Consider the following 27,403-nt stretch of genomic DNA (forward strand, 5'->3'; position numbering starts at 1 on the left):
ATCACCCTGTACAAAAGTACAAAAGTATCAGGACTTTTGGTTTGAGGATGGAAAAAGGTGGTTGTGAGCACAGGAATGCGAGCACTCTGTGTAAGCTGGGAAGTAAAAAAGAAGAAAAGTATTTTTCTCTGAAATCCCTAAAGAAGAACTTAGCTGTGCTAATACCTGAATTTTAGCCTAGTAAGATCAAGATTGGAAATTTGTCCTTCAGAACTTCAAGATAGATTTGTGTTGTCTCTTACACAAAGTATACTTTGTTACAAGAGAAAGCCAGTACATCAGTGTTCAGATTAGTGTGCTTCCCCTGCCATAGATATGGGAATTAAAGTCAGAAGGTTTTAGAATCTTGCCAGTATTCATTTTCTAGTTATCTACACAGGCCTATGGACAACTCTAGAATATCTAATCTGGGATCCCATTTTTGTGACTTTTTATGAGGAAGACACATCAGTCTAGAAACAGTCAATATTTTTCTGATTGTCAATGCAACCTAACTTTTCTAACTTAATAATACAGATGGTTATAGTGACAGCTCTGCAGAAGGAATTGAGTATTGACTTGTCTTTTTAAAGTTGGAATTACTATTTTTAAATTTTTTTTGAGAATTTGCTATATGTAAGTTCTGTATTTCATAATTTCCATAGCCCCTTCTTCTTCCTCTCAAATTTATGACCTCTTTTGTAATTATTAGTGTTGCACACACACTGGAACAATAGACACTCTTCCCTCCCTCTCTCTCTCTCTCTCTCTCTCTCTCTCTCTATCTCTCTGTCACACACACACACACACACACACACACACACACAGAAGGGGTGAGGAAGGGAGGGGCAGAGCAGGGAGAGGGAGAGAGAGAGAGAATACTAAGCCCATTTAGTGTTGAATTTATGTATAGGACCCAACACATGGTTATCTTAAAGTCTAATGCCATTTTTTCCTTGAGGGAGACTTTTAGGAAGTTCTTTTTGGTTTTGTGTATTTGTGATCTTAATAAACAATTTAACATGATAGATTTATCTTATTGAAGACAATTGTCATTCAATATATAAATGTCTTTTTAGTTCGTCTTAACACTTTTTGAGAAAGATAATAGGGAATTTGCCTAATATTAAGGGAGTTGATTTATTACTGAATGGCAGATATTAAATGACAAATCTTGGATATTGTATTTGGAGACAGGTAGCTCAGGCTGGTCTTAAACTCCAGGATTTACTGCATTCTCCTTCCAAGTGGTGACATTGCATGTAAACTTAGTTCTAGGCCTAGCATTCTTACAACTACAGTAGCAGATTGATGGCTAGAATTTGGGATGGTTAAATGAATATTTTGATTGTATATTATTTGCTATAGTAAGAAAATTCTTGATGATCACCTCTATCATTCACAGTAATAATTCTTGATTGAAGATGAAATTTTATTGTCATTAGGTCAAGAGTCATCTCATCATACCTGAAACTGAGTCATGCCCCTCTCCCCCAACTCCCTTGAGATAGGGATTTATCTGTAGCCCTGGCTGTCTTAGAATTCACTTTGTATACCAGGTTGTTTTCAAACTCACAGGAATCCACCTCGTCTGCCTGATGAGTATTGGGGGTTAAAAGGTTTTTACCACTGCTACCTGGCATAAAATTGAGTTTTATTGAGAAGGAAGTTAGTCAAAAGTTACATAGTTCATTTGTTGTCAGCTAGAAACATACACAGACAGACGGACACACACACACACACACACACACACACACACACACACACACACACATTGCCAGTGTTAAAACTTTATTCCATCAATATGACTCAGATGGAATGTCTGCAATTATTTTATACATATTTGGGGAATAGAATAGGGTAGAAATAAGAATTTTTTAGTTCATCTAGATTTATTTTAAGTTGTGATATCTGAACTCATTAGCTAATTACAGTCTATCTTACAGTCTATCTGCTTTAGTATTTGGTATGCTGGCAGATTTTGCTTATATATTATATAACCTGGACTGTTGGCAGCCACTTTGAAAGCATAATTTAAAAGGTTTTCTATCTACCATGAAAAATGTTTTTCTCAGTTTTATGTCTGTCCATATTTTCATTATAATGTTTTTTCAAAAGAATATTTTAAGACTTTTTATCAATAATTTTATTTGAATATTGTGTGTGTGTGTGTGTGTGTGTGTGTGTGTGTGTGTGTGAGAGAGAGAGAGAGAGAGAGAGAGAGAGAGAGAGAGAGAGAGAGATGTGTGAGGGATGAAAATGTTCTTTTGTGAGAATCCTAGTAACATAGGAACCAGCAATAACTTACAACATCCATATGGCTGTGGGCAAGATACTCATGGCTTAGTGGATGCATGCTGTGGGCAAGATACTCATGGCTTAGTGGATGCATCCTGTGAGTGTACATCAATTCAGTCTTGTTCTGTAGCTTGTTTTAATAATGCCGACTAGAAAATATCATCCTGAGTGAGGTAACCCAATCACAGAAAAACACACATGGTATGCACTCATTGATAAGTGGCTATTAGCCCAAATGCTTGAATTACCCTAGATGCATAGAACACATGAAACTCAAGACGGATGATCAAAATGTGAATGCTTCATTCCTTCTTTAAAAGGGGAACAAGAATACCCTAGGCAGGGAATAGAGAGGCAAAGATTAAAACAGAGACTGAAGGAACACCCATTCAGAGCCTGCCCCACATGTGGCCCATACATATAGAGCCACCCAATTAGACAAGATGGATGAAACAAAGAAGTGCAGACCGACAGGAGCCGGATGTAGATCGCTCCTGAGAGACACAGCCAGAATACAGCAAATACAGAGGCGAATGCCAGCAGCAAACCACTGAACTGAGAATAGGAACCCCGTTGAAGGAATCAGAGAAAGAACTGGAAGAGCTTGAAGGGGCTCGAGACCCCTTATGAGCAACAATGCCAAGCAACCAGAGCTTCCAGGGACTAAGCCACTACCCAAAGACTATACATGGATTGACCCTGGACTCTGACCTCATAGGTAGCAATGAATATCCTAGTAAGAGCACCAGTGGAAGGGGAAGCCCTGGGTCCTGCTAAAGACTGAACCCCAGTGAACTAGATTGTTGGGGAGGGCGGCAATGGGGGAGGATGGGGAGGGAACACCATAAAGAATGGGAGGTGGAGGGGTTAGGGGGATGTTTGCCCGGAAACCGGGAAAGGGAATAACACTCGAAATGTAAATAAGAAATACTTAAGTTAGTAAAAAAATTAATAAAAAAAAATAATGCCGACTAGAGATAGTCAGCCAGGTCCTAATTTATGGAACCTGTCTGTGTGTCTCATGTGGAAAAGGAAATGTTGCAGATTTTATTGAAAATTTTAAGATAGGATGTATTTCTTGGGTTGTCTATGTGAGCCATAAATGTAATCAGAAGTATTCTTTTTTTTTTTTTTTTCAAAAGAAAACATTTAACTAGGGGCTTGCTTACAGTTTCAGAGGATAGCCCATGACATTAGAGCAGGGAACATGACAGTACACGTGGTACTGGAGCAATAGCTGAAAGCTTTACCTCCTGATCCAGAGGCAGCTGGTCAAAAAAGAAACATTGTACCTGGCATGGGCTTTTTTTTTTTTTTTTTTTTCCGGAGCTGGGGACCAAACCCAGGGCCTTGCGCTTCCTAGGCAAGGGCTCTACCACTGAGCTAAATCCCTAACCCCCTGGCATGGGCTTTTTAAACCCCAAAGTCCACCCTCAGTGATACACTTCCTCTGAAAAGGACACACTTCCTCATCCTTCTAAAACTTTAAAACAGTCCTATTTCACGGTGACTAAGTGCTGACTGAATATATGCACTTACATGAGTCTTTTCTCATTGAAACCACTATGCTATATATAAACACACACACACATACAGACACACAGACACATACATACATACACACATGCACACACAAATATGATTTATTTATTTATTTTATTTATTCATTTTGGCTTTTTCTGACAAAGTTTCTCTGTGTAACCCTGGCTGTCCTAGAACTCCCTTTAGTAGACCAGACTGGCCTCAAACTCAGAGACCCACCTGCTTCTGCCTCCCATGTGCTGGGATTACAGGTATGCACCAGCATGCTCAGTTGAGGATTGAGTTCATGGACTGTGGTCTGGCTCGTCAAATAATGGCTGTCTCCCAATAGAAAGGCTAAGAAGTCCATTGTTGTTCCTGTTCATGAGGCTAGATGTTTCAGCTAGTCTTCAGTCTCACTGGAATCCCAAAGATGAAGGTTCTAATACCAGTAAAAAAATAATCCCTTAGCATCAGGCTAGATAAACTTTCCAGTAACTGTGAGAGCAAGCAGGCAAAAAGCAAAAGCTTCCTTCTCTCATATCATTTATGTGGGCTCCCACTGGAAGGTGTGGCCCAAATTTAGGATAGATCTTCCCATTTCAAATGATCCAATAAAGAAAATACCTCACAGGCATGCTCAGCTGCTTGGGTTTTAGTCAATCCCACTTGTAGTAAAATTGACAACCAAGATTACCAACCACACCCTCCATTTGCAGATGCATAAACTGGAGCTCAGAGAACTTAAAGAACTGCCTAGGGTAAGTAAGAGGTAGCTTGGGTTTCGATTCTATCTGTGTCTGGATGCCAAGGGAAATGGATAGATGATGAAATTAGGTGCCCCATGTGCTCCGTGCCCAGGGCATAGAGGCCAACAAGGTGGTTCTCAGGGGCTGCACAAGAACCCTGGCTCGCCTGCCTCATGGATATCAGCATGGAGCATAGAGCCTGCGTCTCTAATGATGAGCAGAGGAGAGCTCCCCTGGGGTTAGGGTGTATATCACAAGGTTCTACTGGGAGGTGTGTGGTCTGGTACAGGGGCCCCAGTGGGGCAGATGACTTCATTCCTGGGTCTGTCAGAGCTCTGAAGTAGGAACCTGTCTTCCCTCCCTTCTAGGAAAATGCCCTCTTGCTTTGGAGGGCTGTGATCGATCACTGTTGCCACCAGCCTTATGGTGGCAACATTTCTGAAAATTGTCCTGTGTTTTTCTTTTCTTTTTTAAATTACATTTTAATTTACATTTTAAATGTTATCCCATTTCCTGGTTTCCCCTTCAGAAAACTACTATCCTTCCCACTTCTATGAGGGTGCTCCCTCACTCACCCATCCTTTCCCTTCCACCTCCCGCCCTGAAATTCCCTTACACTAGGGTATCAATCCTTGAGAGGACCAAGGACCTTTCCTCCCATCGAAGCCCAACAAGGCCACCCTCTGCTACATATACAGGTGTTGCCATCCCTGTGCTCTCTTAGGATGGTGGTTTAGTCCCTAGAAGTTCTGGGGGTTCTGGTTGGTTGATATTGTTGTTCTTCTTAAGGAGTTGCAAACCCCTTCAGCTACTTCAGTCCTTTCTCTAACTCCTCCATTGGGGACCCTGTTCTCAGTTCAATGGTTGACTGTGAGCATTCGCCTCTGTATTTGTAAGGCTCTGGCAGAGCCTCTCAGGAGACAGCTATATCAGGCTCCTGTCAGCAAGCACTTCTTGACATCTGCAATATTGTCTGGGTTTGGTATGGGATGGATACTCATATGGGGCAGTCTCTGGATGGCCTTTCAGTCTCTGCCTCTCACTTTGTCTCCATATTTCCTCCTGTGTGTATTTTTGTTCTCCCTTCTAAGAAGGTCTGAATCATCCACACTTTGGTCTTCCATCTTCTTGAGCTTCATGTGGTTTATGAATTGTATCTTGGGTATTCTGAGCAAGAGAATACCCAGAGAAATTTATTGACAGAGGGGAAGTGGATAATATTCCTCTAGAGGTTAGAGGATGGAGGGATATGATGATGGGGACCCAAGGCAAGGAGTATAGCTTGTCCCTAGAAATTAGTGAAGGTAAAGAAACTGTAATTTCCACCACGGCTGTTAGAAGTACATAGCTGTGTCACCATCTTAAGTTCAGCCCTGTAAGTCCAATTCCAAACTGACATTGAGAACTGTAAGGGGATAAGATCTACATTGGTTTAAGTCACAGTACAGGGGGTAGTTTGCTAGACAAACCAGAGCTGCCTAGTTTAGTCATCATAAGTGGTCTGGATATAACTGGAGCCCTGTTTTGAAAATAATGTAAACAACTAATAATATTTTTTAAAAAGAATTCTGGGTCTAGAGAGATGGCTCAGCTGTTAAGAGTGCCTGCTGCTTTTGCAGAGGACCAGAGTTTGGGTCGCAGCACATTGTAACTCCAACTTGTTACTCCAGGGCCAGAGGTCTGATGTCTGCTTCTGAATTCCACAGTTAACTGTATACACACACATGAATAATTAAACAAATCTTTAAAAGTTACTATGTTATTTGATTTCATATCTATTATCTAGAACAAAATTCTGGAGACTAGAAAAGTTGTCATGGATTATATGATGTGAAGTTCTAGTAATTAGGGAGATTTTAGTTATACTGTGGTGGGAAGGACTGTGGAGAGGGAGGAGGAAGTTCAGTGCTTGAGTTTCAATTCCATGATTCATAAGTTCCTTAGTTTCTACTAACCACATGACTTTACTCAAAAAGGAGAATACTAGCACTTCCACTCCTATTCCATGAAAATGTTGTCATATGCAAGTGTGTTTTAAGTATTGTAAGTGTTCATTAAGTATTATGATTGCTTTTGTGTTTGCTCCTTGGGATTATCAGTGAACAAGTTCGATACAGTCCTTAAATTGAGTATACATTCAAAAGGAAAAACATAGACAGTAATGAAGGAAACACAGAATAAGAGCATGTGGTTTTAACTTTATAGTTTCAACTTGTGGTAAGCACGACCAAGGACTAGAACACTACCTAGCTGGGGATCATAAAAAGAGACTTGTTTTTAAGTGTGCTGAGGTAAAGTCATGCTGCAAAGGTGATAGATATTTAAGCGTAGTAGGAAAAGAAGGAAGAAATAGATGAACAGTGTGCAGTAAAGTTAACATTTTGGGTAAAGGAATCCCAACGGGCAGCGCTAGGAAAGGAAATGAGTTTGGCATATTTGAGAAATATGAGCACGATCTTTGATGGCTGGAACAGCTTGAAAAAATCGAATAAAATGGGTGTGGAAGTCAGAGGAGAGAGCTCTGTAGAGTCTTGATGACATAGGGGCAGGTGATAGAAGCTTTAAAACTTTCCATACATTTAAAACATTGTTAGTCCTCCTGGCATCTCTGCTGTTTATATAAAGCTGTGCTCTTTCCTATCTGTAATGTTTGACTTCTACTGACTCTTGACACATAAGGTAAACCAGTGGATTCCTGTGTTTGTACTTTGGTTCTGAGCCAAGCTAGAGGACAACTGAGTTTCCTTCACTGATATAAATTCAAAAGTATCCTGGATTTAGTCTGTCCTGTTCTTCATATGAATTTTGACTCTGCGGGATTTCTATTTAGGTTGCTGAGATACTTCTGCTTAAAACAATATATTAATATGATGAAATAAGTCACTCACCAGTTGATGTTTTGCGTGTCTTCAGGGAGAAATTAGGAAAGTCATGTTGGAGTTTCTTGGAAATTTGTCATGTATAAATACAAATGATAGTAGAAGCATTAACGAATCTTGGGTAGCTCTTACTTTTTCAGGAAAATTGTCTTCTGGTGAAGAGAATGGTATTTCACTAGACTCATATAAAAGATGGACTTAAAATTGAAGATTTGTTTGTAAATTTGGAGTCAACAAATATTTATACTCCTAATTTAGTTTATCATTTAAAATATCTGGATAACAGTGTTATTGGCATACTTTAAAGGTATATTTTCTTTTAAATATACTACTAATTTTTAAAAATGTTAGTTGCCATAGTTTTTAGAATGGAGGAATTAAGTTAGCATTTTGGGAAATTCATTTTTTTGGCAAGTTTGTAGGCAACTTTCTTTTTTATATTTTTATTTTTATTGGGTATTTTATGTATTAACATTTCAATTATTATCCCCTTTCCCCGCTCTCCCATCCCCTTCCCCCTCCCCCTGCTTCTATGAGGATGTTCCCACTCCCACCCACCTACTCCTACCTCACCACCTTGGTATTCCCTATACTGGGGAAACGAGACTTCACAGGACCAAGTGTTTCTCCTTTTGATGCTAGACAAGGCCATCCTCTGCAACATATATGGCTCCCTCCATGTATACTCATTGGTTGGTGATTTAGTCCCTGGAAGCTCTGGTGGGGTCTGGTTGGTTGATACTGTTGTTCTTCCTATGGGGTTGCAAACCTCTTCAGCTCCTTCAGTCTTTTTTCTAACTCCTACATTGGAGTCTCTATGCTCAGTCCAATGGTTAGCTGTAATCATCCTCATCTGTATCAGTAGGGCTCTGGCAGAGCCTCTCAGGAGAAATCCATATTAGGTTCCTATCACCAAGCACTTCTTGGCATCAGCAAGAATGAGTGGGTTTTGTGGCTGCATATGGGATGGATCCTCAGGTGGGGCAGTCTCAGGATAGCCTTTCCTTCAGTCCCTGCTCCATTCTTTGTCCCTGTATTTCCTTCCGTGTGTATTTTGTTCTCCCTTCTAAGAAGGACTGAAGCATCATCCACATTTTTCTTGAGCCTCATAGGGTCTGTGAATTGTTTCTTGGGTATTCTGAGCTTTTTGGCTAATATCCACTTATCAGTGAGTGCATACCATGTGTGTTCTTTTGTGACTGGGTTACCTCACTCAGGATGATATTTTCTAGTTCTGTCCATGTGCCTAAGAATTTCATGTAGTCATTGTTTTTAATAGCTGAGTAGTGTAAATGTACCACATTTTCTGTATCCATTCCTCTGTTGAGGGACATCTGGGTTCTTTCCAGGTTCTGGTTATTATGAATAATGCTGTTATGAACATAGGAAATTCTTTTCATGAGTGTGATCAATTATATCTGGACCTGGGTATCTAAACAAACTAGTAATATAGTATGAGATTTTTGTCCTGTGCTAAAGAGCAGTTATATTGCTCTAACAAATTACTCCTATGCCTAGCAGTTGTCCATTTAACTGAATTATTTTCTGTTAGATGATGATTATCACATTGTTGGTGAACCCGTCAAAAACTTTCTGAAAGTGTTCAATTGTATTTAAAAAGTGTATCCTAATTAATGTGTAAAATTAATATATTAACACTTTTCAAAGTTACTAATGCATCAGAATACTAGTGTCTCTGTCTCTGTCTCTCTGTCTCTCTCTCTGTGTCTCTCTCTGTCTCTCTCTGTGTGTCTCTCTCTGTCTCTGTCTCTGTCTCTGTCTCTCTCTGTGTGTGTGTGTGTGTGTGTGTGGTGTTGTGTTCATTCCTGTTGTCTGACAAAACCTTTGAAATTTTCTTAGGATTAATAGCATAGACTATTTTTTAAAATTATGACTTTATTCTAATAAGGAAATGGTGGAGTTATGGCTTTATGGCTTTTGGGTGTGGCTGTCCTTCAGAGGATGACTGGATTCAGATATTTTCTGAGTCTCATGACTCCATATACTTGGAGGAGGAAGTACTCTGACTGTACAGATAGCCTCCTGTACCTAGCCATCTGACTGATTATTTCTGTTTTTAATAGTAAGTTGTAATGGAAAGTAGAACATTTTTCTCAGTTCTGTGAGTTGCTGTTGTAGATTATTGATCCCAAATGGAGGCTATATTAGTTACCTTTCTATTGCTCTGATAAAATACTATATCCTAGGCAACCAACTTATAAAAGGAAAGGCTTGTTTGGGCTTATGGGTTCAGAGAGCTGAGAGTGTATTGCTATCATGGCAAGAGAACACAGTAGCAAGCAGCAGGCTGGAGCAGGATGCTAAGGGCTTACACTTAGAGCTGTAAGTAGGACACAGAAAGCAAATTGGGACTAAGAGGTTTTGAACCCTCAAAGCCCTTCCCCAGTGGGCTACTTCTTCTTCCAGCGAGGCCACACTTCTTAAGCCTCCTAAGGTGGCACTGTCAACTGGGGATCAAGTATTCAAATGCCAGAACCTATGGGGAGGGGGCATTTTCACTCATATTCCCACAGAGGCTATGGGAACCCTTGAATTTTTAATTGTGAGGCCAAAGTATTGTTTATAAGAAGACCATACTTTGGGCTTGTGTGTTTTTAAGTGGAGATAGTCTCTTGACTGAGCTTTTATGCCCGTGGAATCTGATATTCACTTCACACAGTATAATCTGATTACTGGATGCCCAGTTGGTAGTAGAGAAAGAAAATTTGACTTGGTAGTATAACAAAATAATACATATTTGGAATTAAGGAAAAACTAGGCAATATATATGGCCCTTTAATTTGGGATTAAAGAGATTAGGTTTTCCTTCCAGTACTGGTGAATAACTCCTAGGGCACTACACATGTTATACAAAGGCTATACTGCTGAGCTATCCCTACCTCCCTCTTCTTGCCTACCGGCCAGTCTGCCTGCTTAACTTCTGCCTTCTCTCAGTCCAGTCCCTCTCTCTCTCTTTCTCTTCCCTTCCTTCCTTTTCTTCCTTCTTCCATCACTTCCTCCACTTCATTTTGCTAAGTTGTTCCTGGATCCTGGTTCTCTCTTGGGAGCTTAGGCATTCTTTCATTTTGGATCCTTCTGCTTTAGCTTCAGGCATGAGCTGCCAGGACCACCAAAACATATTTTATATTTAAATTCCAAATGTCTTCTTTGGTTCTGGTTGTGTTTACTTTATTGCTTTCATAGGTTATAGTAATCTCATTAAAGATAAATGAAGGCAGAAAATGATTAATAGAGGTCTTCCAGAAGGTTCTAGTTATAAAAGTAGTAACTTTGACCCAAAGGTATCAACTAGTTAGGTACATGTATGAATTAGACTTAACTGAACAAGTCTCAATTGGAGAATGTTTATATGGCAACAGAAGACAAACTAGAAGAGATATGGCAGCAACCTTCTGCAGGTACTGCCAGGTAAAATTAAACGTGATTATGCATACAATATAGAGCGTAATGCTTGCTATACAGGAAATGCTAAATACTGCTTTTATTAGATCGCCATGGGTGTGTCTGTGTGGCATTTTATTGATTGCTAATTGATGTAGGTGGCTCAGCTTATTGTGGGCAGTCCCACCACTAGTCAGGTGGAGCTGGGAAGTATAAGAAAGCTAAACATTAAACAGTATCTATGACTGTATGTTTCTGCTCCAGTACCTCTTCTGGCTTCCCTACATGCCGATGCACTGTAAGCTGTAAACAGAAATAGATCTTTTCCTTCCCAAGTAGGTTTTGATCATAATGTTTATACAGCAACAGAAGACAGACTAGAAGAGATATGGCAGCAACCTTCTGCAGGTACTGCCAAGTAAAATTAAACATGATTATGCATACAATATAGAGCTTAGTGCTTGTTATCCATGAAATGCTAAATATTCACATTCATCCACATGTGCATATTACTGTCTACATGTATCTGTTACATTCCCCTGTAAACCTCAGTAAAATGAAGATATAATACTTTAACTGTGAAAATGTAAAATCATATAATATGCCCAGCATAGTGCGTAAAACAGTAATTGTTCAATAGTGTTACTTGATTTTGCTTTAGTTATTATAATAGGTCTCTCTGAAAATTTTGTACTGTTGCTACAATCTTTGTCCAGATATGGCGTCATTATATATATATAATTCCATCTAGAACTCAGTAAAGAAAATATAGGTAATATACTTATTTATCGCGGAATTGGAGCGATTAAACAAGATTAAGCTTGCTGTGTAGTTTGTTGCCCACAGTAAGCACTAAATAGTCTTAGTGGTGGGTGGGGATGATGAGAGAGCAAATGTGTTGCTGTTTGCCTTCTGAGAAAGAACTGTGGGCAACCTGGCAGGCTTTCTGAGTAACAAGAGTTTACTACTTAATTGGCACTTTCCCTGAGCTGTTGCTCTTAGGAACTTCAGCTTTCCACCTAAGTACCCAGCCCTCCCTCCTCAGGCTGCCTCTTGTCCATTGTTTTTACTTTCTTGCCAAAGGAAGCCTTTTCTCCCTGAAAGCACCTGCGCTGTGGATCAGCTTACATTTTGCAGGTCCAGCTGGCCATCTTACTTACCACTTTTTGTATTGTGAAATGTGACCCAGTCTTTCCTTCTGTTTTGGGCATTCGAGGTCAAATCCTCAGTAGATTTATGAGCTGGGATAGAATCCTTCCCTTGTCTGACACTTTTCTCACCTCATCCTATTGTGGCTCTGCCACACCAGGACTTTAAGATTTCGTAATTTCATTCCAGATTTATTTTTACTTTAAAATTTTAATTCTACTCTCTCTACTATAGTTTCAGTATTGATTATTTTCCAAATTTGTGTTGAAATTTGTCGTTGTGACAGTGTAAGAAGGAGACTTCAGAGCTCAGAGCCTCTGCTTCCTCTGTGTGTGTAGATGCTAGCATAAGAGGAGGATAAGCATAAAAGGGTGTTCAGCCCTTTGTGTGTCTTCTTTCTCCTCTTCCACTCTCTAATCCACTCCTCCCTCTCTCCTCTATTCCTTATAATTCTTTTTGCAGAAGCGACAAAAGCCCTTTACCAGATGTCAATGCTTTGATCTTGGACATTTTATCCTCCATAATAGAGGGGAATAAATTGGTTCTTCATATACTCTCTGTTCTGTGATATTCTGTTATAGCAACACAAACTAAACCAAGGCACTTGCTTTAAGACATTTTTATCTGACTATTGAATTTGATGCCCTCTTAAATGTGACTGTCTCAGGACTCTCACTAGACAGCATTGCACAGTCTTATAGTTGTATACTGGGATCTGGCCTTTCTGAATTTAGAAAGTCTCCCATAGTTGTTGAATTTGTATGATCCATTAGTTGAAAGAATAAATACCAAAAGTTGTTATTCACTTTTGTAAAATACTTAACTAAATCTGAGATTAGTTAATATCACAAATGTATATAAAATTTTAGAAAATAATATGCTTAGTATATATACAGCTTCACAATTCCCTTATAATAATTTGTTCCTATCTCCTGACTGTCTCCCTGACTCTTGTTCCTCACCATTATCTATAAATCTTACAATTCTCATGGCATAGCCTCCAGAGTTGCTGGCATTATAGATTAGAAACCACTGCTATAATAACCACAAGGTACACTTTGTTTGAAATGTTATAATACTATCTAATGTATGTACTTAGTTAAAGTGAAAAAAATAATAAAGGGACAGGCTAAAAATAATTCATACAAGTAACATACAGTCAGAGAAGGCTGCATTTATGTATTTAGGAATACACACACACACACACATACACACACACATACACACACTGTAACAAAAAAGAAACTAAATGATTAAAAAAAGAGGTCATGAATTTGAAAGGGAACAATTAGTGGAGCACATGGGAGGGTTTGGAGGGAAGAAGGGGAGGGGGGAATGATGTAATTATAGTATTAGAAACCCAGTTTTTAAAAATAATCTAGAGAAGGAAAATAAGTATATCTAAATATGGTCTAAGGATGATGGGACTTTGGCAAGATGTGCTATAGGGAGAGTGAGTGAATGAGTGGGAAAAGACTCTTGCTACTACTGGTTCTTCAAGTTCTAGGGTGTACAGCCAGGACATTTCCCTCATTTACCTTGGATCTGTATTGATTTTGCAAAAGAGAACTGACTTCAGGGCATTTAGGGTTGCACAGGGTCTTATGACAGTAAATAAGTGTGCTTGTGGGATCCAGGAAGCTGTTGATTTGGCATTGTTGCAGTTAGCACTCAACTGGAGTTAGCTACAGTTAATGCTGGTAAATAAAGTATTACTTTGAACTGATAAGCCTGGAATGCGCAGAAATGAGAAGTTGTTTGCTTTTGTGTTTCCCCATTTGGCAGGCACGTCTTCTTGCTTCAATGTTTTTGAATATCCTGTTGAGACATCTGTTTTTCTTCTTCCATCACTTGATGAATTGTTTCATCTTCCATACACTTTACTGTTAATGTTTAACTGCTCCTTGGGCCTTCTTAAAAGCAGTCCTGAGAGTTGAATGCAAGCCTTCAGGCTTGCTGGACAAGTAAATGATCTGCTGAGCCCTAGCCACCTCCCCCATTTCTTTTGAGACAAAAATCTCACTGTGTTGTTCAACCAGTTTTAAACTCCCAATTCTTCTACCGCAGCTTTCTAAGTGTGGCTGGTACTACAGACACAGGCTACCACCTTCAGCAACTGTTTTCCTTTCCTTTTACTTTTTCTTTTGGGGTTTTAAATATAATGCACTTAAATATAAGTTGGGCCAGAGCAGATGTCATCATGTCTGTTCCTTTTATTATTTTGCATGGTTCAGAATGATCTGTTTCTAATAAGCTTATTTAATCAGGTCATAAAAATGTATATGTTTCCTAGTAGCCTTTTCAGTATTCAAATTACAGTTGAAATATAATTCCCATTATGAAAGAGTTGAGCAATAGAAACAATTAATATTCTTCACATACAAATTTGTTAAACAATATAAAATCAATTTTTGTATTATGGACAAATATTTTTCAAGATAAGGTTTGGACAATTTAGCTTCTGTCTGGCTTTCCTAAACTCCACTATGTAGACCAAGCTGGCCTTGAGCTCAAAGAGATCATCTGCCTCTTCAAATTCTGGGATTAAGGGATGCACCACTATGCCCAGCTTCTTTTTTAATTTTTTAGAAAATTGTTAGTGTATTTGGTTTGGCCTGTGGGGAAAAGGGAGGGAGGAGGAGGAAGGAAGAGAGAGAGAGGAGAGACAGAGAGAGAGAGAGACAGAGAGACAGAGAGAGACAGAGAGAGACAGAGAGAGAGACAGAGACAGAGACAGAGACAGAGAGAGGGAGAATATGTGTGTAAGTCAGAGGGACAACAAATTGCAGGAGCCATTTCCTCTTTCTACTGTGTGGATTTGAGAATGAACTCAGGTAATTACATCATGTAGCAATTGCCTTTACTTTGTAAGCCGTCTCACTGGCCCATCTTTTCTTTTCATTACTTGCATAAAACATTTATGAACAGTTCGGTGTAGCTTTTATTTTTAAGATTATTATTTTTTTTTTGAGGCATTCTCTGTTGTGGCCCTGGTTGTCCTAGAACTCACTATGTAGACCTTGCTGCCTTTAAACTCAAAGTTCTTCATGGACACTTTAATCCTATAACATGTATAAACTTCTTGCTCTAAGGGGAAGTGTGATTTTGAATAAGAGCTGACTATAGGAATTTCAAAGTTCTCAGGTGAACCTCTGCTGCAACTTTTCATCTTTTTGTTGTTATTTTGTAAAAACTATCCTCAATTGAAATAATCAATGCTCTTTTCGGATTGCATACAGTAATGTAAACCAGGACTGGTACATAGCTAGTTATGCTTTATTTCTAGAGTACGCTTTAAAATATCATGATGGCTTTATAAATTTGGACTTTGGGCTATGTCTCTTTTTTTACCCTTAAAAAATTTTAAATTATTTTTGACTTAATCTTTTAAGTTAGCACACAGTGTAATTGGCTTTATAATGTTTTCATGCATAATTTGTGAATATGTCTGATTCATCCTCTTTTCTCATTGCCTTGTCCTAGCTCACCCAGAGTCTTCATCTGCCTCCCACTGCCCCAAGTAATCCTGTTTTAAAGTTCTCGCACCACTTCACGCCTCTCCCTGTCCTCAGCCTTTGTCCCTCCCTCTCATATCCCTTCCTCCTTCCTCATGGTCTTCATTCTAGTTGGCCTGAGCTACATATGCACATACACAGATGTAAATGCATACTTCATTATTATGAGAGAAGACGCAGCTTTTTGCCTTGCTGCTGCTCTATTTCACTTCACATAATGGTTTCTCTGTCCATCTATTTTCCTGAAATGTTACTTCTTTTTTCCTTAATGGATGAAGTAGTCTTCTATATATGTAACTTTTTTCTGCACGAGCAATCTATTGCGAACCTTTTTAGGTTGGGTCTGTTTCCTAGTTATTATGAAGAGTACAAAAATAAGTATGCATGTGCAACAGTTGGATGTCAGTGCCGTAAATTCATTCCAGTTATTGCTGATATTTATTAGCTGTCAAGTCATGAGACATTTAGATTTCTACACACCACAGAATTGAGCAATTCAGAGCACAGTCTTTGGCTACATGGATTCAAGTCTTATTTGATAGTTCGAACTATTCTTTACTGTTAATTTTTTCATCCTAGAGACTGTCTTTTTACACAGGATCTTATAGAGTCCCACAAGCATCAAACTCATAGCTCAGGCTGGCCTTGAACTCCTGATCTAAAAGCTTCTTCTTACTGAGTGTTAGGACCACAGGCATGTACCACCATGCCTGGCTTAGATACTATTTCTTTATCAAATGAAGATACTAATACCAACCAACCTTACAGAGTTTGAAGACTAAACGGTAATGTGATTAATTTCCCACTGTGTATTGTATATAGTAGCCACTCAATAAATCCAAGAGTGGCATCATTATGGTGGTGATAATGTTTAACTTCAGCATGGAAAATGAACTTATAAAGTTGAGAGTTTAAGATTTTGTAATTTGAGGGGCATAGGCTGCTAGTTCCTAGCCTGTTTCAGAATGCAAGTGCACACTGACAAAGCTTTGAGAGAGTTTCTAGTCATCAGAACTCAGAGCTTAGGTGGAGCGAGAATGCATGTTCTTTGAAGCAAGCTGAGTATGCCTTAAACGATGTTTTTGAAACCTACCTCAGTTGAATAACGTTAGTAAGGTTAGTAAGAAATGCGCAAAAAGCCAATGTTGTGAGCCCCAAGGTACAATTGTCATTGTTTCCTACACGTGCTGTATTGACTGTTCATTGCCACCTAGATGACTTCTTTAAAAATCAAGGTTCCTGATGCTAGCTTGACACCTCCTGGTCACATGAAGGCATGGAAATATCTTGGTATAGTGAAAACAGGTTGAAAAATCTTCATTTGGCTGGTCCCTTGCTATCTAATCAATGGCATCTTTCCTTCTCATATGCCACAGCCTCCTTTGCTCCTGCCCACGTGTCCTCACATTTCCAGTGTTGCCACATAACCCTATATCAATTGTATATAAGCAGTTAAGTAGTTTCACAGTCTGCTGTCACTTGTCTTTAGCCCATCGAAGGATTATCACCAACTCTGCCTTATTGAAGTGGTATAGTTTTCTGGCTTATAATTCATTGTTTTTTCAACTTACCATCTTCAGTCTTTGGTCTTGACATAGTTTCTTGCTGTCTCCACTTTCTTTGTGCTCTGAGTTTCTACCATGACCAGTCATATGACCAACATTAATTTCCTTTTATTTGTATCTGATTTAGAACATTATCACTTCAAGGGCACAGAGTTATAATCTTTCTGTATTTACTTCTTTATTTCCCATGTAGACAATGCCCTGTATCTTGTGAAAGAACACATACAATGGGTATGTGAGAAATGACCCAGGAAGCTGCATTGGAATTAGAGCTATGAAACTGAGCAAGTCTTTTATTATTAAGTGATGGGAATGGGTATGACTGAGAGCAGGAACAAGAAAAGCAATATTCAGTGTCCTATAAACATTCCATTGTCTTGTACTGTGTACTATGAGGACCATCTGTTTTTGGAATCTTGGACGGGTCATATTCAAAATTTTATTCCTAAGTGATGTAGACCTATTAGTTTAGGATTCACGGAAATGTGACTCACCTTTTTGCATTTTAAACGAGAGAAAAAAGTGAATTAGTTATATTAGTTTCTCATGTGACTGAGACACACACACACACAGACAGACAGAGAGGAGGGAGAGAGAGACAGAGAGAGGAGAGAGAGAGAGAGAGAGAGAGAGAGAGAGAGAGAGAGAGAGAGAAACACTGAATGAGGACCTAAGAAACCCAGGCCATATCTCAAATGGCTGAGAACAGCATCCTTTTTAGGACTAGTACTAGTACTGTCTTTCTAAGGGAAGTGTCCATGTTTACAATCGGTATTGGCTGGGGGAACGGGTTGAGATAAGGTATGTAAGACAAAGGCAAAGAAATTATTCTAAATAAACTCAAGGAAGATCTGTGGTGCCGGTGCTGGTGCTGGGAGTGGTATGTATAGTCAACAGAAATAAAAAAATTAGAATAACAGTACAATGAAGCTTGCTGTGTTTTCAAACAGTCAGGAAATGTCTTACAAAAGGCAGAATGTGCAACAAAAAGGAGACATCTGGACAAGACATTGCTGTTGAGCTCATGAAGTTATTGTAGCTGTAGTTACCTGCACAAGACTTACATAATATTGGGCCTATCACCATCATGGATAGACCAAGCACCCAGTAAGCCCCAATCCCTTCCAAGGGAATATTGGCAATGAATGTATCCTGAGACAAGGGGCATCATTTTCTTCTGTGACATCAACACTGATAAGTTGCCCAGGGCCCAGCAAATAGCTTCCCAACCATGTTTGTAGAAGCAACTCTAAGTTAGTTCGGTGGATTATATGCATACACAAAGGACAGGAACGTAGATGGGGGACGTGGAAGGGCATTTATAATATCTTGAGAAGGGTTCTAGCAAGAGCAGGAAAGCAGGCGCTAATATAATGGGGACAAAAGGGACAGCAAATGCACTTCTGAATTCAGGCAAAATTGCTCATTTGGTATTCCATCCTTCCCATGTTCTTTTCAGTGTTGGGAACTGAATAGAGGGCAGCATGCTTGCTAGATCAATGGTTTACTGTTGAGCCACATCCTTAGCCCATGGTTGCCATTTTAGTTTTGAGACAAGGTCTCCCTATGTAGAGCAATCTGGCCTAGAGCTTGTGTGGATCCTCCTGCTTTAGCTTTTTGAGTGTTGGTATTACTCACATGCACTGTGATGCTCAGCTCCTTTTTAAAAATGAATTATTACTTATAGCATCATTCATTCATATGCATCAGCCTGATTAATGTAAAGGCTACAAAATTAAAAATTTTTCTTTCTGGCATCAAATTTTCAGGGTGAAATTCTGCTTCTTTATAAGGAGTCATAAATGCAGTTTGAAAAAAAAATGCAGAATTTACTTTAATTTCCTTTTTTTTTCCTCAGTAAGCCGTATTCACAAATAGGTATGAAGAATGTTTTACCCAGTGGTACCAGATTTCTTAGTATTAGGTATGCAGTGAATACATCCAAAATTGTCCTTTCTCTTGGTTGTATGGAAGAGTGCAGGAGCCTTTTTCTGCGACTGAATATGCTAATGAATCAGCTGAGACCAGAGACATTTGCTTTCCAGAGTAGACCATTCTGAGGCAATGAATTCTCAGTCCTGAGGGAGTTGTGGCTCTCCTTTCTGTGTAAAGTCAAAAGGGAAAATTACTTCAATGTACAGGCATCTTGGTAGAAAAGGACAAAATGATTGCAGCTGTTCTTTGCATGGACCAATTTATAACATTACCAATAAACTGCACACACATAGAGTAGTTAGAAGAAATATTTGTGCCTTAGCTCTTGGTAAAATTGGTTGCATAGGGTGCTGTAAGAAAGCAGAATTTCCAGGTCCTCACAAACCAGGCCTTCATGTAAATGAGTCCCAGTAGTGGTATAATATGTATCTGGACTATTTATCTTAATTGAGTACTTGTTATAGATAAACTCTGAATATTTATAAAATGAAAACTACTCAAGGAAAAAAGAAAAATCTGCCAATACCCAAAAAACAGTCCACTCCTTGTATTTTTGTACTAACACCAAATATCAGAGTACCTGTGTTATATGCTTTTAATTTTCTTAAAGATTTTATGGTGAAAATGGTCAGTTGTTTTTCTTTGACTAAAAAATCTTGAATAGAATGTGAGTTATTTCAGCAAACCATTTTCTGAATGCATGGAATGTGTGTCTTTATTTGGGAAATGAATGTATTCCGTGTACCCTTGGGGTGGGGGTGGGGCGTCTTTCATAGCATATCACTAGGTAAAGAGTAAAAAAAAAATATTTGATTATACTAAACTTCTAATCTCAAATTTTTGACATAGATCTTAAAACCTTACTGGATTTAATGAACACCACACAATTAAAGAACTTTCCTAGGATTTTCCTGAAGCAAGGAGCACCTGATACTCTTCTAATTATCATAAAATGAGTTTGGTGGGTGCTTTTATACAATAGCATTTAAAATTTATTATTAGTTTCAGATGTGGGCTTGAAAATAAGTTTATCCTGGAGAAATGTATTTGACAACATGTATAGTAAATAGGAGTAACTATTGAAAATGCGATTTTCAGGTAAACATGACAATTTTTGTTTTAATTGTATGTTTAAGTATTGATTTGTTTGGTTTGACTTCTCTTTTCTACCATTTTCTAGCTGTGTTGTTTTTGGCAAGAGAGTTAAGTACTGTGCAAACTGTTTGCTCATTAACTAACATGAGCTATGCAAAGTGCTTAGTGTAATAGCAGGCATGTAAGTATTTATAAGTATTTTACTGAAGTATGGCAAATTGAATTTTTAAATGTTTATGAAACAGAAACAACATTTGCATATTGTATTCTCCCTACAGAATTTGGGGGTGGTGGTTACTTTGCTGGATACTGCATATAAACATGGACAGAAGAAAGAAAATGAAAATTGCTAGTTATATTTCAAGCTCTAATTTAGGCAAGAACAGTAAAGCAGGGAATCTTAAGTTAGTCTTTTCGATGCTTTCTGTGTTTTTATATCAAGATAAAACATTTATAAGGAGTTTCATTCATCCCATAAGGTTGTTGCCTTTGCCCTACTTCTACAAAGCTACCAAAGTGTCGATGTTGAAAGCTTGTCATATTCTATGATGAATTATTAACAAATATTTGTCATATGGATCTTTTCAAAGACCCATACATTTTTAAGCAAACTGTATATTTGCCAAGGAACAAAGCAACATAACTTTTTAGAAATTGCTGGTTATCAAGGACTCCATATCTGTATGTGGTTAATTATACATATGATACTTTAGATATATTGCAGCAAATTTAGTATCATCTGATCACCACGTGACGCCTTAGAATGAGTCACTTCCTTAGTGTACTTTTTAATGAAGAGAATGAAATATATTTTACTGTCTTATTAAACACACACACACACACACACATTTATTTATTTTTTCATGCCAATCTCTCTCTTTTGCGGACATGGATTCTTGTTGGGACATAAACAGATTTGGGGTATACTTATGGCAATACAGTGAGCACTTTTAAAAACTATAATATAAATGAATATTTTAATTCCTGCAATTTTGTTCCCTCAAAGGTATACATGTTCTTATTACTGATAAAATAAAAATTAAAAGGAAAAGTTTTGTTTACATAACATTTCAGCTTTTATACTAGGTATTACAGTCTTTCTTTCCTTTTTATTATTGTTAGTTTTTATGGTGCTGGGATATGAGCCCAGGGCCTAGAGCATGGTTGGCAAAGAGCACCACCACTGAGCTGCATTGCTAACCCTGTGTACTGTATGTTTAATAAAGTTTCCTCTTTGATAATTACCAGTTTTTTAGAACTCAAATGAAATTAGATTTATTTCAGCAACTCAACACTGAATCAGGATCAAAATGCCTAAGACAGAAGTGTTTCTAGAGAGAATAAATGGTTTTCAGCTTGTCTAGCCTTTCAATGAGGTCATGATTCACATTTGTCTTTTGGCAGACACACAGATTTGGTTTAGAAAGTAAGAAAAGTTAAAGGTGTAACATCACTCACAAGAATTGATTTCACAAATAAACAATGCTTCTCCACCAGGGACTGTTGGCTGAATGCATTGTGTCTAGAGGTATAAAGTTCAGTCTGCTCCATGAATTTTGAAAGAATCTAGGATTTATAGTTTTTAATTGAATTGTGATACAGATTCATTCCCACAGGGTTTTTGCTTAAGCAGGCAGTAGAATTATAGGCTTTCATCACCCAATATAGCATTTGACTCTCAGATGAGCTTTACCTTGGAAAACCTGCAAGACAAGAATGAGATGCTGTTTTATAGCCAAAGTATATTGTAAGTGGTAGGTGTTGGCAACAATATCCTTTGTTGATCCCTTGCTTTCACACACATCTTGTGGGTAGAGCCACTGATCTCAGTTTGCTCTTATACAGAGAAGTGGCATTGAAACAGGAAATGTGCTGTTACTCTCTCCAGAGCAAAGGGCAAGTTTGCTCACTGCTCATTATCAAAGATAACATGTCTCTTAGTCGACTCTTTGTCCCCTTGTAGAACAGGAAAGAGGTCCAAGGACACGTCGATGTTCTCTCACAGAGTTCTGCGTTTTCTTGTAGAACCTTAAAAATTATGACAGACTTATATGATATCAAGTAGGATAAAGTTTCAGACCCTTCAGTAGTTTTGCCAGTAGTACCTATTGCTGGATATGCTACTGTTTTTGATAGTCGTTCATATAACTATGTCAGTAATTATATAGTGCCCAGACTTCTTTGTCTTAGCTCTTTTTCCCCCTTTTTATCTGTAGCAATTCACTAGCTTACTAACTTGTTAGACTATTTGAGTCTGGTCTTGTTTAACTAATTAGGCAATATGTGGCAGCTATTCTCAGCTGGACAGTTTGGAACTTGTTTTATTGGCCTAAGTGTGGGAGTACATTCATGGTTCTCTCTGAAATGTCATCTGGGGCACTTTGTTCAGCTCAGGCTTCAGACTTGACCCTTGGCCTCTAGCAAATGAGTTTGTTTTCATAAGAACAGAGAATTTTCTGGTCTACTGAAGTAAAGTCCTTTAATTTTCTTTGTGTTGACAGCACCCCACCAATTGTCAATGAGGGATGGTGGAACAATACTTTAGCTAAGATAGTCAAATATAGTATTTGGGAACCTTGCATGTTCGGTGAACATGGCAGATAGACTCATATAGCTGCAGAATGCTGTGAACTCACCAGGGTTGTGGTAATGCACACTCTTAATCCCAGTACTTGGGAGGCAGATAAGGAGGAACTCTGAGTTGAAGCTAGCCTGGTCTACAGAGTTCTCATGTAGCCCAGGTTGTCCTCACACCCTACTCTGTGGATATCTTTGAGATTCTCATCCTCCTATCTCCAGGTCTGAGATTACAGTTTGCAGATGGGTTTTGTAATGCCATTGGTATATTATAGCAGTGTGGTCCTCCTGCTTCTTTTAGTAACATTCAAACAGCAATTAATGAGACCAAACAGCCAATCCTACAGAAGAGTATGCTCAGCTTTTTGCAGCACTGATTGCATAAACAGCAAAAAATATTGGTATTTTGATAGATTCCATGTCCAGTGAGAGTATACATCTGCTTTACAGGCTGCTGGCTGATATACGCTAAAAGAAGAAAATCAAAAAGCTGCTCCATGTCCAGAGGGTGTTGTTTATTGGGGAGAAATGCTTCTAAAAAAGAGCCGAAGTGCACTTGATGACATTGTAAAGTCACAGCTGAAGACCTGAAGTGTTACCCATAGTTGGGCTCGCCCAGATTCATAGCTCAACAGCTAAGATATGACAGAGAAAAACATTGTTTGAATGGCATCAAGAGTGCTGCATCGGATATGGATGTAAGCCCTTCCAACAGCTATAGAACATCATATGCTATGACTGTTCCCTTTTTTAAGCTAGTTTTCATTGTTTTCTGTTTTCATTCTTGATAAGTAAAAAGCTTTAAAATTGCAACTGAGTCATCTTCAGACTTCATTATGCCATCATTTTTTAATCTGACTAGAATTTTGAGGATAGATACCATACTAAGGCTCATGATATAATTAAACATATACAATAGAAAATAGTATTTGGTATTTTATTTTTGTTTTACAAAAAAACTGCTTCCTGCAAAAAATATGAAAGAATATGATAAAAATTCACCACCAGTTTGTGTGTATTTAGCATTTATTTTAAAAAGAAAAGCCTTGGGAGGGGAGAATTACTTTGCCCATGCAGAGTATTTCTTTCTTCTGTGACAGGATCACACATATTCCAAGTTGGCTCCTGATTTGCTGTGTGGCTCTGGAAGATTTTAAATGCCTGATACTCTTGCCATTACCTCCAGTGATAGGCCTTGCCTTACCTCCACTGCCAAATAATGGACATCTTCAGACCAATTTGTGTGTGTGTGTGTGTGTGTGTGTGTGTGTGTGTCTGTGTGTATCTATAACTAGACAAATAATAGTTTCATAACTCAGCCTGTACAGTCTTGATGAAGCACCAGAATAAAAAAATAGATTGTTAAACATTTATCAATATATATTTTCCTGTGAAGATTTTTGAACAAGTTTTCTTCAAAAGTAAAACAAATTGCAATAAGAAACGTTTACATAAAATCACTTGATCTCATTTATCTTAGATCAAACTCTTCCTAATAATCATTTTTGGGTGGGTAGTAGCTTCTTAATTTTTCCATGTGCAAAAATACCCAAAAATCTGTGTGTAAAAATAAAGGCCGTGTTTTTTAAATAGACAATTGCTATTACAATGTTGACCATGTAAAGTGCAAAATCAGAATGAAATGCTTGTGAGTATTACCCAATTGCAAAATGTTGAGAGAGTTTTGAGGTTTCTTGCTTTTGGGACCTTTGTGTTGAATAGTAATTATTAAATAAAAATAAATTTAATTTTAAAAATTGAACTGAAAGTTAGACAGGCCTGTGCATGAGTTTCATCCTATCTTCTCCTCCTAAGGCTAAGGTGGGATTGCTGGGAGCCTCAGATGACCTGTTTTATTTGCAATTACTAGGCCACGAAGCAAAGAATGGATAGCTAGCAAAACTTTACCTTACAGACAAGCAAAATCACACACAACAACAAAAATTGGATTTGGAATTGTGATCTATTTCTAGGAATTTGATCATGATGGTCAAAGATTGTAATTTGCATCTAATGGCTTTATTCAGAGTAATTTGGCTGAGACATCTCTCTGTCCTGATTTGAATGATGTAATAATCAGTCATTCATGTGTCTTCCAATCTTTTTCTTTGTTTTGCCTCTCTTTTTTTTCTTACTTTCTACCATAAAGGTAGTAACCTTTGAAATTGAGAAACTTAATGACTTAAAATAGGTTCATTCTGTTGGAGCAGCTTTTGTTTATGGGAAAAGCACTTTACAGGGCAGAAAATGGACTGAGACAAATGGAAAAACCATTGTTCTTTCCTGTTGGAAAAAAAGGACAGTGATTAATTTTCTTTCAGTGGAAAAAATTAAGACTTCATTTCTGAGAACTTGCATATGGCACTATATGGGTATTATTGGTATTATTTGTATTATTCACAGAATGGTTTGGGGAACTTTTTGAGGTTAAGGCAATGACTTCCTAACTCTTTGTTATTTCACAATATTTCTGTTACCTCTTCTTCTCACACATGAATGTTGGTGGAATTTTACTGTGAATGCAAGTGACAAATTGCATCGGTAGGTTTTGAGAACTGAAGTTTAGATTGACTTAGGAACTTTTCTACTGCTCCACACTTGTTTATGAGGGGAGTGGCAGTTCTTTTCCTTTTGGAGGAAATTGCCTCATAATGTAGCCAATTTAAGAAAATGTAGCAATTTTAAAATGTGGGTAGATATTTTTGTAACCTGCTGATTGAATTTGAGGTTTAAGAATTGTTTTGTTTAACAAAAGTATTGTTTGACAATATTTTCTTTCAGTCATCTTTGAGGCTTAAGAAATATATTGTTTGACAATATGTAATTTCCAGTCAGTTTTCTCAAGGATTGTTATAGTCTAACTTCCTTATGAGCAGTTGTTTAAACAGTATAACTTTGGAGCCTTGTACTTTAGGAATTTTGATGCAATACAGTAAGTACTTGTATCTTTTAGCACTTTAGAGAAAGAATTTGGTTTCCTAGTAGTCCTTGAATTTTTACTGGGCTTTTGTTTCTTAGAGCCCTGTCATACGAATGAGGAAAGTCACTAGGCTTTGTGACTGCTCATACATTTGCCCAGCATGTCACACATCATTTACCTTACAGTGGCTTCCTAGCAACCGCATTGATTTCTTTTAACACCTTATATCCTCATGTGTAGTTTTTGTTTTGATAGTGTTAGCATCTTCAGAAAGGTTTCATTAAGTTGTGTACATCATAAACCTTACTATATTTGATTCCAGTGCTTGATTCCTCATCTACACTCTTTCATTCTCACAATACCCCAAAAGGGCTTTTTCTGTATTGTGACTTTTGTAACATGGTGGCATTCATTATATTTAGTGCCTTAAAGGCAGAGATTCTCTCTTAATCATCTTTATTTTACACACACACACACACACACACACACACACACACACACACACAGTGAGAGAGAGACACACACACATACACACACAGCAAGAGAGAGAGAGAGAGAGAGAGAGAGACGCATACACACACACACACATACACACACACAATCTCATTTTCATTGGTTTATTAATTCCTTCGCTGCATATTTATAAAATGCCTGTTGTGGATAAGATAACATGATGACAAAATAGAAAAGGTCCGAACCATAGGAGAACTTACAATTTATAATATAGACAGTTTTCTAGCAGGTAGTGTAGTAGGCCCATAGCTTCTCTTATCTATGATTTTTCTGTGAAATATTTCTGAGAGGTGGGTATTATTATTACTACTACTATTACTATTACTACTACTACTATTACTACTACTACTACTATTACTACTACTACTACTACTACTACTACTACTACTACTACTACTACTGTTCTCAACGAAGATAATGAGTTTGAGACTCACAGGGCTAATTAGCTTGCTCAGCTATACACAATAGGTAGAAGTTCTCTGAGTTTCAAAGCCAAGTCGGTTTGGTCCTGCATTGGTTTTCTGTGCCATAGGCAGATTATTGTAATTTTCGCCATTTAAATCAACAACGATTTACTATAGTAAAGTGCCTATGGACATCATTTAGCTGTATTCTCTGTTTATAGTTAAGATGTACAGCTTTCTGACTGGGAGGGTGCAGGGTGCACTAAGGCAGAATCTACTTCTATGTATGTGGTTGTTCTCAGAATTCGTCGTGGCTACAGAATTTGTTTACTTCATTGTAAACAAAGGAGACTCTAGTGTGAGTCCTGTAGAAAGAACCTAGTGCAGTACAACATAGCAAGGACATCCTATCACCTTTGCCATATTCTCTTGAATATAAACAGGAAGTCCTACCACCCCCAAGTAAGTCTCTGAGGAAGGAACACATTACAGCATGTGTGCCAAAGATTCAATGGCGCACAGCCTTACCTCTGTGACATGCTACCACTAGAAAGACCTTAATATATATGATGCATTTAATTGATGAAGCAATCATAATACTGTTTAAATTCTTGCCAAGTCTTTTAAGAATGCACTTTTTTTTTTTTTTTGCTTTTCACAGTTGGAGTAACAAAATACATAATTTTCTTGATTTTCCTCTCCATGTTGTAAATATTTTCCCCTGTTGCTACATAATCATACAGCATGTGCTTGCTTTCACTGTGCATGCAGTATTCTTTCAAGTAATTACTTCACAAACATATACGCAAGTCTGAATAAGTAAATATGCAGACAATTTTCAAATCTCCTCTGTCAAAAAGAAACAAATAACAAACTCACCAGAATATACCACACATAATTTC

At 38.0% G+C, this 27,403-nt stretch overlaps 1 protein-coding gene and 1 pseudogene across 1 annotated transcript in view; both read left to right on the forward strand.

Moving 5' to 3' along the window:
- Sh3bgrl (SH3 domain binding glutamate rich protein like) overlaps positions 1-27,403 on the forward strand; it is a 92,990-nt gene that overhangs the window by 33,306 nt on the left and 32,281 nt on the right. The window lies entirely within an intron of this gene.
- LOC116888707 lies at positions 22,681-23,291 on the forward strand (annotated as a pseudogene).

Source organism: Rattus rattus, chromosome X (assembly GCF_011064425.1).
Source record: "Rattus rattus isolate New Zealand chromosome X, Rrattus_CSIRO_v1, whole genome shotgun sequence".
Lineage (NCBI taxonomy): Eukaryota > Metazoa > Chordata > Mammalia > Rodentia > Muridae > Rattus > Rattus rattus.